The sequence below is a fragment of the Moschus berezovskii genome, chromosome X, assembly GCF_049115385.1.
Source record: "Moschus berezovskii isolate FMDL1 chromosome X, NW_MosBer_1.0, whole genome shotgun sequence".
NCBI lineage: Eukaryota > Metazoa > Chordata > Mammalia > Artiodactyla > Moschidae > Moschus > Moschus berezovskii.
In genome coordinates this window covers 86312980-86325229 of record NC_142488.1, presented here as the reverse complement: position 1 = coordinate 86325229, position 12250 = coordinate 86312980, and positions in this window count along the sequence as shown.

Sequence of the window (12250 nt, the reverse complement as noted above, 5' to 3'; positions counted from 1 at the left end):
TTTAGCTGCAAAGAATATAATCAATCTGATTTCGGTGTTGACCATCTGGTGATGTCCATGCGTAGAGACTTCTCTTGTGTTGTTGGAAGAGGGTGTTTGCTATGACCAGTGCGTTCTCTTGACAGAACTCTATTAGCCTTTGCCCTAATTCATTTCGTGCTCCAAGGCCAAATTTGCCTGTTACTCCAGGTGTTTCTTGACTTCCTACTTTTTCATTCTGGTCCCCTATAATGAAAAGGACATCTTTTTGGGGTGTTAGTTCTAAAAGGTCTTGTAGGCCTTCATAGAACCGTTCAACTTCAGCTTCTTCAGCATTACTGGTCAGGGCATAGGCTTGGATTACTGTAATATTGAATGATTTTCCTTGGAAACGAACAGAAATCATTCTGTCGTTTTTAAGATTGCATCCAAGTACTGAATTTCAGACTCTTTTGTTGACCATGATGGCTACTCCATTTCTTCTAAGGAATTCCTGCCCACAGTAGTAGATATAATGGTCATCTGAGTTAAATTCACCCATTCCAGTCCATTTTAGTTCACTGATTCCTAGAATGTCTATGTTCACTCTTGCCATCTCCTGTTTGACCACTTCCAATTTGCCTTGATTCATGGACCTAACATTCCAGGTTTCTATGCAATATTGCTCTTTACAGCATCGGACCTTGCTTCTATCACCGGTCACATCTACAACTGGGTATTATTTTTGCTTTGACTCCATCCGTTCATTCTTTCTGGAGTTATTTCTCTACTGATCTCTAGTAGCATACTGGGCACCTACCGACCTGGGGAATTCCTCATTCGGTAGCCTATCATTTTGCCTTTTCATACTGTTCATTGGGCTCTCAAGGCAAGAATACTGAAGTGGTCTGCCATTCCCTTCTCCAGTGGACCACGTTCCGCTGTGGTCCATGTGATCAGATCGACTAGTTTCCTGTGATTATGATTTCAGTGTGTCTGCCCTCTGATGCCCCCTCCCAATACCTACTGTCTTATTTGGGTCTCTTACCTTGGCATGGGTTATCTCTTCACAGCTGCTCCAAGAAAGCCCAGCCGCTGCACCTTACCTTGGATGAGGGGTATCTCCTCAAGGCCGCCTCTCCTGACCTTGAACGTGGAATAGCTCCTCTCGGCTCTCCTGCGCCCACGCAGCCACCACTGTTGGACGTGGGGTAGCATAAAACCGTTCAAATTCGGCTTCTTCAGTGTTACTGGTTGGGGCATAGGCTTAGTTTACTGTAATATTTAATGGTTTGCCTTGCAAACCAACAGAAATCATTTTGTCCTTTTTGAGATTGCATCCAAGTACTGCATTTCGGACTCTTTTCTTGACCATGATGGCTACTCCATTTCTTCAAAGGGATTTCTACCCACAGTAGTAGATATAATGGTCATCTGAGTTAAATTCACACAGGATCTCAAAGAATGAGCTGGAGAGTTCTCGGGGTGGCTACAATCTCTCTTTGGGGGATCCTCCTGGCGATGGGAAATTTGGAGTTGGCTAATGCCCCTACTAGTCCTTGTTATAACCATATTGATGCTGCTTATGATTTCCCCATGTATTATCAATTGTCTAACCCATTTTGTCTCTGCCCAGGTCAACAACCTACAACATGCAGTGTCAGTTCAACAAAGATATATAAAACTACAGCCAACCACAGAAAATATCACTCAACCTTAGATAGACACTGCTGTAAGGACTCTGAGGTTTGAGACTAGCAAGAGGGGGAGGCCCAGTGCCCCTTGCCATCCCAGTTCAACAGGAAGTAGCCAGAAAGACCTCGATGCCCCTATTCCTAAAGAATTGAGCCTTCTGTCTCTTGATAGGGGAATGTTAGGCAGTTAGAATAGGAAAAAGAAGTCCAGAATGGTGGTGACTAAAAGACAAGGAAGGGAAACTCTTGCAAAAGTAGAACAAAGGAAGGTCTGAAGACTGGAGTGAGGACCTCAGGTAAAACAAACAGCACTGCTGGCTAGCCCAATTTACATAGGGCAGGCCCAGTGGGAGGAGGAATAAAACCTATAAAAAGGGGAGCAATAATTGCATTGGGGGCCTCTCTTCACCTCTTTTGGGTCGGCATTCCCTCATGCCTCAACGATGTATTTTCCTTTACTTTCTAAATAAAACTGAGCTGTGACACAGAGCTGTAACACTGGTCTGTCTGAGGGCTATAACGCTGGTCCATCTGTTGCTTCAAATTTTTGTTGTGATGAGACAGAACCAAGGAAATTACAAACTCCCCAGACAATTTTTAACAATTGTTTTCATGTATTGATTTGAAAAAAAGAGTTTATATCATTACATTAAATGGAAACTAGCATTATTTATCAAAAATAGAAGGTGAGAATTAAAATAAATATAATGAAAACAAAACAATATTCTTAAAATCTAGATAGTTATTGTTGCCTGGCAGAGGCTCCTAAGTCTATATCTTTGAAACCTGCTTTTTCTTTGTTAAAAAATTTATTTAGAACACAACAGAGGGCCTCCTTGGTGGTCCAGTGTTTAAGAATCCACCTGCTAATGCAGGGGACACAGGTTTCACCCCTGGTCCAGAAAGATCCCACATGCCATGGAGCAACTAAGCCTGTGCAACACAACTACTGAACCAGCGCTCTAGAGACTGCAAGTCACAACTACTGAGCCCTTGAGCCACAACTACTGAAGTTCCTGGAGTCTGGAGACCTAGAGTATGCGCTCCGCAACAAGAGAAGCCACCCCAATGAGAAGCCTGTGCATTGGAACTAGAGAGTAGTCCACACACAGAAACAAAGACCCAGTGCAGCCAAAAATAAATAATAAAATTAAATAAGTAAACAAGTAAATTATTAAAAAAGAAAAAGAACACATCAGAAATGTTGAACACTAACTTGTACCAAAGTGGGAACTGATAAAGAACACAAAAGGGAAAACTTCCCCACTCTGTGACTCAGTATTATTTAATGTCTATATATTCTGTGAACCACCTGAAATCATTTTGTGATTTCATGAAACACTGGCCTATACGACCAATGAAAAATGGTTTCTGGCTCTCCTAATGCTTGTACAATAACATTCTCAGAGTGTAGCCCCTGAATTATCTGCATCTGAATCACCTGTGGGGGCTTGTTAAAAGGGGGGAGTGGTAACTAATGGTAACTACTTAATCTGGTAGTGGTAACTACTTAATCTGGATACTGGCACCCAACCTGTGAGTGGGCTAAGTCACTCAGGTTCATCCAACTCTTTGCAACACTGTGGACTGTAGCCCGCCAGTCTCCTCTGTCGATGGGGTTCTCCAGACAAGAATACTGGAGTGGGTTGCCATGCCCTTCTCCGGGGGATCTTCCCAACTCAGAGATGGAACCCATTTCTCATGTATCTGACATTGGCAGGCACCTTCTTTATCACTAGCACCACCTGTGAAGCCCACTGGGACCCAACATAACTACATTTTTAAGGAATACTCACAGATGATTTTAATGCACAATAAAACTTGAGAAGCAAGCCTATATTATAACAGTTACTGAAGTAGTTGGAACCATCCCTATAACAGCTCAGTAGAAATAGAAACAATGGCAAGCCACTCCAGTACTCTTGCCTAGAAAATCCCATGGATGGAGGAGCCTGGTAGGCTGCAGTCAGTGGGGTCGCTAAGGGTTGATCGACTTGGTCAACTGATCGACTTCACTTTCACTTTTCTCTTTCACACATTGGAGAAGGAAATGGCAGCCCACTCTAGTGTTCTTGCCTGGAGAATCCCAGGAATGGGGGAGCCTGGTGGGCTTCCATCTATGGGGTCACACAGAGTCGGACACGACTGAAGTGACTTAGCAGCAGCAGCAGCAGCAGAAATAGAAAAGCTGAAAGAAGATGTGAAAGCAGAATTTAGCTAAAGGAATTTACCTGCCCCAATCTTAAATAGTAAGGTTTCAGCCTGCAAGATAAGCACTGCATTTAATTGGAGTATTTTAATATCAGAATGAAATAGAAAGAAAAAAGAACAGCATCAGGCAATGAGAGAACAAAATAATTCAAAGAAGAAAGGGATTGATTTACAAGAAAAGATGAAAGGAATTTAAAATGTCACTTTGCTAAGTGATCATTAAGCAGGGGTGTGATAGCAGTTTACAAATGTTTGAATCATATACGAAAAAGAGAAGGAATAATTTGTTAAATAATAACAAGAAGGAATAATTAGATATTAAGAGAATGGAACTGACCAAATTCTCATTCCATATATAACTCAAGCATTCCTGCTCTGCATGTTGTGTCCAACTTCTGACTTAAGGGATGTGCTCTGATCTTCTCCCCCAAAGAGGCTGGAGCATGGCTCTAGTGTCTGTGTCTTTGTTCCAGCATATTCCTCTGAAGGGGAGCACAATATGCCACCCCAAAATATGCCTCTTTGGCATAAGGATTTTTTTGAGCTAATTATTTTTGAGAGGCTACAGATAGAAGATTCTCTGAAAATAGAGTATAACTTGCCTTTTCCTGAGGGTAAATTACATTTATGAGCAAAATTTCCATTTGTAAGTGTCTCCCTCTCTCTACCAGAAAGAGAAGGTTGGCTCTAAATCACTACATAATATTGTCAAGGAGAAGGCTCTGACATAAATCTGCATAACAACCTTATCCTTGTTTACTGTGCTTTTCCTGGTCACCTCTTAACTGGCTCTCCCACCTAATTCCCAGGCCACTGTGGCTGTCCTGACCTCCATATCCCTTCTAGAACTACAGCCTAGACTCTCACTCCACTAGGGCAAACCTTCAGGTTCAGTGGCTCTAACACCTTAAGAGTATTATAGGGTATTTGCACTAGTGCTTGGGAGACCTCCACTTTGAGGAGCTGAGAAATTGATTGGCAACAGGGCCAGACTCTGGCAAATCTGAGCAGTTATAAAATTTGTCTTCAGCACATTTTTTGTGCCACCTCCAGCTCCAGATTCCCAGACATCTCAAAATATATAAGTAAATGCCCCTCTTATAAGAAGACAAAGGGGTCAAATAAATACCACTCATATATGGAATATCTTAATATGTATTGGGCTGCACCCCATAGGCCTGGATGCCCTGTATTTGCCTGGCTTCAAGAAAGAAGAGACAGCACAGTGTTGACAACAGAGACATCAAAGTTTGAATGAATAGGGGGACCTTCCATGGCTGAAGCAAGTTCCTGGAGCAACACTCCACTATGTGCAGCAGAAAACTGGCAGGACACAGCAATCACTAACTGGGGCTGGGAACAACTATGTAGGAACATCGGTCATGTGAGTAGGGTGTAGGTGAAGTAGGCACTAGTGGAGCAAGGGATGTACTGGAGAGCAGAAGAACAGCCATTTTGGGTTGGCTTAATCATATCATATGTTACCTCTGGGAGCAGGAATGGTAATTACTTTAAAAGAGAACTGTGGGAAAAGGAAGAGGGTTAAATTAAATGCAGGAATTCAAAAGTTAGAATTTTAGACCCTGGGGCACCTGAGTGCTGAGTCCTTTGCGGGAAGAGGAATGCCATCAGTAGACCTCAGTTTACCATGTTAATGATTCTGTAGGGAAGGGAAAATAGTTGTCCTTTTACTATTTTAGGATCTTGACAGAGACTCCCCAGTAGTAAAAGATTAACAAGAGAAAAACAAACAGAAGTCTCATAACATGTATACCACCTATATACATGGGAGATACCCAGGAAAACTAAGTAACTCCCCAAGGTGAGGCAGGCCAGGACTCTACCTTAAATACTGCTGCTGCTGCTGCTGAGGCACTTCAGTTGTGTCCGACTCTGTGTGATCCCATAGGCGGCCTCCTACCAGGCTCCCCCATCCCTGGGATTCTCCAGGCAAGAACACTGGAGTGGGTTGCCATTTCCTTCTCCAATGCATGAAAGGGAAAAGTGAAAGTGAAGTCACTCAGTCGTGTCCAACTCTTCGCGACCCCATGGACTGCAGCCTACCAGGCTCCTCCATCCATGGAATTTTCCAGGCAAGAGTACTGGAGTGGGGTGCCATTGCCTTCTCCGACCTTAAATACGACCTCCATCTAAATAAAAGAAGATATTGGGGGAGGGAGGGAACAGTTATGGGAGGAGACCAGGAAAAGCACAGTAAACAAGGATGTAGTACAGATTTAAGTCATTGCCTTCTCCATTGATATGAGTTTCTAGAAATTTATAGTCATCCTTCTCTTCTTGGTACAGAGAGGGAGAAACACTTACAAATGGATATCTCCCTTATATATTTAAATTTCCCTGAGGAAAGGGTGACATCTACTCTGTTTTCAAAGATCCTCCTGTATCTACAGGCTCAAAATAATTATCCCAAAATAATTCTCATGCCAAAAAGATACATTTTGGGGTGCCATTTTATGGTTCCCTTCACCACATTAATGACTCTAAACTGCTGTCCCCAAATTTCAAACTGATCAGTGATAACCTGGATATTTAAACAGTGCCCTGTACTACCTTCTTCTGCCTCCTCATACTGCAGAGACATTAACCTACTGAGTGACTTTCAGAGCCCACTTGCTGAAGGCCTGACATGGCTGCATAGCAGTTTGTAACTTTTGATGCGAAAACTATTTTTCAGTGAAAGTGAAAGTCTCTCAGTCGTGTCCAACTCTTTGCAACCCCATGGACTATACATTCCATGGAATTCTCTAGGCCAAGATACTAGAGTGGGTAGCCTTTCCCTTCTTCAGGGGATCTTCCCAACCCAGGTCTCCCACATTGCAGGCAGATTCTTTACCAGCTAAGCCACAAGTTGATTAGAGAATCATGCTAATAATGCCAAGGTTGAGGGTTTGATCCCTATGTGGGCTATTGCAAACCTTTATGGGGGCTTCCCTGGTGACTCAGACAGTAAAGAATCTGCCTGCAATGTGGGAGACCTGGGTTCAATCCCTGGGTGGGGAAGATCCCTGGAAGAAGGAAATAGCAACCCACTCCAGTATTCTTGCCTGGAAAATCCCATGGATAGAAGAGCCTGGGGGACTACAGTTCACTGGGTTGCAAACAGTTGGACACAACTGAACGACTAACAATTTCACTTTCACACATACTGGGCTTCCCTGGTATCTCAGATGGTAAAGAATCTGCCTGCAATGTAGGAGACCTGGGTTCTATCCCTCAGTCGACCACCTGTATTTCTCACACCAGTCCTTTTATACTTTCTCAATAACTCACTTTACAATGGACTCACATGAGCTTAGAATGCTGTTCAATCAACCCATAATCTCCTGATTGAATTATTAAGTTAAGAAATGTGGTATAAGTGGCATAATTTGAGACTTAAGCTAGACTAGACTGCGAAGCAGAAATGCAGAGAAAGGGCTTTAAAATACATCACTTGATGGATAGCCTGAATCATTAGCTGGGTCTCTTCCATTTATGTGCTTTATATAATAAAGTAGCACTGTACTTTCCAAGGAAGTTCACATTACCACAGAAGATTCTCTTTCATTGTATTTTAATTTGGGTTTAATAGAACATATTTGAATGTCCTCTTCATCAGCTGAATATTGTTTCTATCAGAAGTAGATAAAGGCTGTGAATTGCTATCGCAGACCTGTTTTGCCTTTGATCAGCACCTTTTTTCTCCTTCACTTGCAAGTGGAGGTTTCTTTTCCTGGGGGGAAAAAGTTCATATAGGTTTAATCCTGTCCTGGGCATTTGTTGTTGTTCAGTTGTTGGGTCATGTCCAGCTCTTTGCCACCCCATGAACTGCAGCATGCCTGGCTTCCCTGTCCTTCACCATCTCCCAGAGTTTCCTCAAACTCATGTCCATTGAGTCGGTGATACTATCTAACCATCTCACTCTCTGCTGTCCCCTTTTCCTCTTGCCCTCAATCTTTCCTAGCATCAGGGTCTTTTTCAATGAGTTGGCTCTTTGCATCAGGTGGCCAAAGTACTGGAGCTTCAACATCAGTCCTTCTAATGAATATTCAGGGTTAATTTCCTTTAGGATTGACTGGTTTGATCTCCTTGCTGTCCAAGGAACTCTCAAGAGTCTTCTCCAGCACCACAGTTCGTTGGGAGTAGTCTTACAACATAAGAGTGTTCTCACTTATTCTGATTTGACCAATCTGAATACTCCATCTCTCTAGCCCCAGTGATTGGTCCAAGTATCATCACATGATTCAGGTCAGACTAGCCAAGATGCTTTGGCTCAAATCACTGCATGCAAGTCTGGGGTCATCCTGCATGCCTATGCCTCTGTGGAGTGGGAGCTGTGTAAGAAGGAAAATAAGCAGAAGTGATGGACGGAGAGAAATAGAACTCCTAGATATAGTCGTGTATACAGCTCATTGAAATCCCCCTTTGACTTCACAAGTACATTCTCCTTTTTTGCTTATTTGGGTTCATATTTGGCTTCTGACACTCGCAACCAAAATATTTCCACATAACACATTTCCAAGTTTAACTTAGGAAAAATGAATTAAACATAGAGTAATACTTTGCTTTATGTAATTGGTATCTTTTTCAAAAATCAAGGTTAAATAAACTTTTGTGAATCAAATCATATGAAGGGGAACTGAACATATCACCCATATTGTGCCACTTTAGCATAAGGATTATTTTGAGTGGCTTATTTTAAAATACTGAAGACACAGGAGAAGCTCTGAAAACAGTTGAAATGATTCTTGTAAGGGACATTTGCATTAGAAAAGAGGCTGTAGCAGGAAGCTCACTTTTTCACCTGAGAGATTTATCTGCCTGACTAGGCAAGTTCTCACCTTCCTCTGAATTGCCTTCCATCCTTTGAAGCCCCAGATTCCTGTCCCTTTCCTTAGCCCAGGATGATATAAAGCCTCTATTGCCTGGCAACCTTTTGAGTCATATCTTTATGGGGCTTCCATACAGACTTATGTGCTATGTAATTTAATTTATTTTTCTTCTGTTCATCTGTCTTTTTGTCACTGGTGACTGGAGTTGTTAGGGGAACCACTGACCAAAACTGTCTGCCCTGGCCAGGCAAGATAGCAACCACTTTTGCCAGTTATCTTAACATGAGGTTCTGGTAAGGAACTTGGAACTAACAAGCTACCACCAACCAGAAGAATTTGGGAAAGTTTCTCAGGTGGCGCTAGTGGTAAAGAACCCACCTGCCAATGCAGGAGAAATAAGAGATGCAGATTCGACCCCTGGGTTATGAAGACCCGCTGGAGGAAGGCATGTCAACTCACTCCAGTTCTCTTGCCTGGAGAATCCTATAGACAGAGGAGTCTGGTAGGCTACAGCCCATAGGATCACAAAGAGCTGGACATGACTGAAGCGAAGCAAGCAAAAGAATAGAAGAAACGCCTCCAACCTCCCAGAATCCTTCTCACTGGAAACCATCTTGGTTGAGTGATGTTCGAGCCACCAGGAAGGACCCTGAATCAGACTGATTGGCCAAAGATAATCCAGAAACTAACCCAATTGCCATAGACCTGAGACTGCAAACCACCAGGCAGAGCAGTCCTCCTGGGTTCTCTTTCCTGCGCTCTGCCTGGGTGCCCCTTCCCAACAAAGTCTCTTGCTCTGTCAGCATGTGTGTCTCCTTGGACAACTCATTTCCAAGGGTTAAGACAAGAGCCCACTCTCGAGCCTTGGAAGGGGGCCCCCTTCCTGTAACAGTTTCATCCAAGAAAATAGAAAAGTAGAGGGAAAATTGTATTACCTCCTCTAAACATACATATCAGTCCTGGGTGTTCATTGAAAGGACTGATGCTAAAGCTGAAACTCCAATACTTTGGCCACCTGATGCAACGAGTTGACTCACTGGAAAAGACTCTGATGCTGGGAGGGATTGGGGGCAGGAAGAGAAGGGGACGACAGAGAATGAGATGGCTGGATGGCATCACTGACTCGATGGACATGAGTTTGAGTGAACTCCGGGAGTTGGTGATGGACAGGGAGGCCTGGCGTGCTGTGATTCATGGGGTTGCAAAGAGTCGGACACGACTGAGCGACTGAACTGAACTGAACTGAATCATACATAAAAAAAAAAAATACATCGTTAAAGGAGACTTGTTGGGAACCTTTCATAGTATAGGTTTTGGGGTAAACTTTTTGGTTGGTTGTTTCTAAGGAAAGGCATTACATACAAACGTGTGATGGTGATTCTGGGAGAGCTACTTGACTGGCTTTCATGATCCCAGAAATGGAGCAATGACTTTAGTGATTTTATTATTTCTTGGGTATTCTCATTCTTGTAGGCTTATATATTTGATTTAGTTGGTACACTAAGATATGATTTATCCCTCAGGGAAGGACTCAAAATAAGCAAGCTCACAGAGACTAAAATGGAAAACCAAAATGCCAATTGATTAACGGACAATAAGAAAGACAATAATCCAATGGATAAGAATTCTTGCATCAGCAGATCATTGCATTTTATTTTTGAGGGCATATTTCATCCTGCTAATCTTGATTCAGCCACATATGCTTTTCATGCGTGTGTACTAAGTCATTTCAGTCATGTCTGACACTGCAACCCCATAGACTGTAGCCCACTAGGCTCCTCTTTCCGTGGGATTCTCCAGGCAAGAATACTAGAGTGGGTTGCCATGCCCTCCTCCAGGGGATCTTCCCAACCCAGGGATCAAACCTGTGTTTCTTATGTCTCCTGCACTGGTAGGTGGGTTCTTTACCACTAGTACCACCTGGGAAGCTCGTGCTTTTCATAGGCCTATGGTATAGTGCAGGCATACTTCAGAGATACTGAGAGTTGGGTTCACTACAATAAAGTAAAAGGGCTTCTCTGGTGGCTCAGCAGTAATGAATCCGCCTGCAATACAGGAGACGAAAGTGATGTGGGTTAGATCACTAGGTCAGGAAGATTCCCCTGGAGGAGGTCACGGCAGCCCACTCAAGTATTCCTGCCTGGAGAATCCTATGGACAGAGGAGTCTGGTGGGCTACAGTCCTTGGGGTTGCAAAGAGTCAGACACAACTGAAACAACTAAGCACACACACACACAAAATAAAGCAAATATCCTAATAAAGTGAGTCACATGAATTTTTTGGGTTCCCAGTGCATGTAAGAGTAATGTTAACACTATAGTCTTTTCAGTGTATAATAGGAACATCTATATATACATATATATATATACATCTTAATTTAAAGCTATTTGACCACTAAAAATGCCCAATTATAATAGTTACTTCAAAGATCACAAATCATAATAACAAATATAATTATGATGAAAAAGTTTTTAAATATTGTGAGAATTACCAAAATGTGATGCATAGACATGAAGTGAGCAAATGTTGTTGGAAAAATAATGCTGATAGACTTGCTGGTTGCAAAGTTGTCATAAACCTTCAATTTGTAAAAAATGCAGTATCTGTAAAGTGCAGTAAAATGAGTTATGCCTGTATATAAAAAGTTTAGAATTAGATATCAATGTTAACAAATCATGGAACATCACATAAAACCCTGGATTTACAACTTCTCTTTGAAAATCAAAATACCTACCAACACTAATTTCTCTGATCATGGCATCACTTGCATGGATCTGAGTAAGGCCTGAGCCCTTTGTATGGGACATGAGCTGTCCTACATACTGAAGTCCCCATTAGGCCCATTTTCTTAATTTATATTCCTTTACTGGCTTATATAGGTATTTGTGTTTCCTGCATTTAGAAGGAAAGCTATAGGTGATGGCAATAATCTTATTCCTTCCCCCTAGCCACAGAGTTTGATTCAATAGTGGGAATGTGAGTAAAGTCAATGTAATTAGAGTGAATCTCAGGAGTTTTGCTGGGAATGCTGGGGCAAAGATAGTCACTGTTTTTTCTGCCACAAATGAAAAAGGAGGCATGTATGTCTGAGTGCTACTGACAGCCATCCTGGGACTATAAAATGAAGCAAGTCTTATGATGACAAATTATATCACAGAAGACAGCAGAGATGCCAAAAGAAATAGGATCCTTTGGGACTTGAATGAGCTGCAGGATCAAGCCTTACCTAAAGCTACACTGGAATGTTCAGGAACATAGTTGTCATTATTTAAACCAGCTTGAGTTGAGTGTAAGGGGAGGAGAATATGACACCCAAAATATGCCTTTTAGCATAAAGATTATTTTGGGCTGATTATTTTTGAGAGGTTGCAGACACAAGAGAATATCTGGAAACAGAATAAAAGTTTCCCTTTTAGGGAAATTTATACTTATAAGGGAAATCTCCACGTGTAAGGGTGGCTCCCTCTCTGTACCACACTATTTAGATGACTAAATCTCTAGAAATTTATGAATGGAGAAGGCAACTACTAAAATCTGCACACCAACCATACGCTT